The sequence below is a fragment of the Epinephelus lanceolatus genome, chromosome 23, assembly GCF_041903045.1.
Source record: "Epinephelus lanceolatus isolate andai-2023 chromosome 23, ASM4190304v1, whole genome shotgun sequence".
In the NCBI taxonomy this organism is placed as follows: domain Eukaryota; kingdom Metazoa; phylum Chordata; class Actinopteri; order Perciformes; family Serranidae; genus Epinephelus; species Epinephelus lanceolatus.
Window position 1 is genome coordinate 7,931,952 of NC_135756.1, and position 904 is coordinate 7,932,855.

Here is a 904-nt window from a genome sequence, read left to right on the forward strand (position 1 = left end):
GCATGTGAACAGGTCTTATTGGCTCAAAAAGCACTGGCGGTTGGTTTCTAACTTTGTCTAAGGTTCTTTGTATCTCATCAAAACTCAAACTTCATTCTGTCTTAGCGCCCCTCGTAGACAACCACTCTCATGATGTCACCAAATAGCTTATAGAAAGATGGCTGCGCCCTGCTGGTCATTAAATGAAATACATCTTCTTTCATTCAATCTTTCATTGAGGGGAGCTGTCTGGCCACTGCCATTAAGCCCAGATCAGTGCAGTGATGGCTGTCCTTCTGGGCGTTTCTCCCATCTCCACACAGGAGCTCTGGAGCTCAGCCAGTGTGACCATTAGATTCTTAATCACCTCTCTAAACAAGGCCCTCTCCCCTTATTGCTCAGTTTGGCCATGCACATGGCTCTAGGAAGATTTCTGGTTGTTCCAGACCTCTCTAATTAAAAAATTATGGCGTTCACTGCACTCCTCTGAACCTTCAAAGCAGCAAAACACTGTTGTAGCCTTCCCTAAATCTGTGCCTCGAGACAAGCCTCTCTCTGGCCTTATAAAGCCTAGACACGTCCAATCTGCTGAATTGAGCACAGGTGGACTCCAATCAAGGCGTGGAGACATCTCAGAGATAATCAGGAGCAATGGGAGGCACCTGAGTTAAACAGTCATAGTAAAGAGTCTGAATGCTTTTGTCAGTGTGATATATCAGTTTTTTCTTTTTATTACATTACAAATGTTTCTACAATCCTGTTTTCTCTTTGTCATTATGGGGTTTTAAGTGTAGACTGATGATGATGGAAAAATAATGTAAAGCATTTAAGCACAAGGCTGCAAAATAAGAAAATGTGAAATGAGTTAATATTTTGTGAATGTAATGTATGTGCATGATGCATTGAAAGAAAAACTCCACAGCCA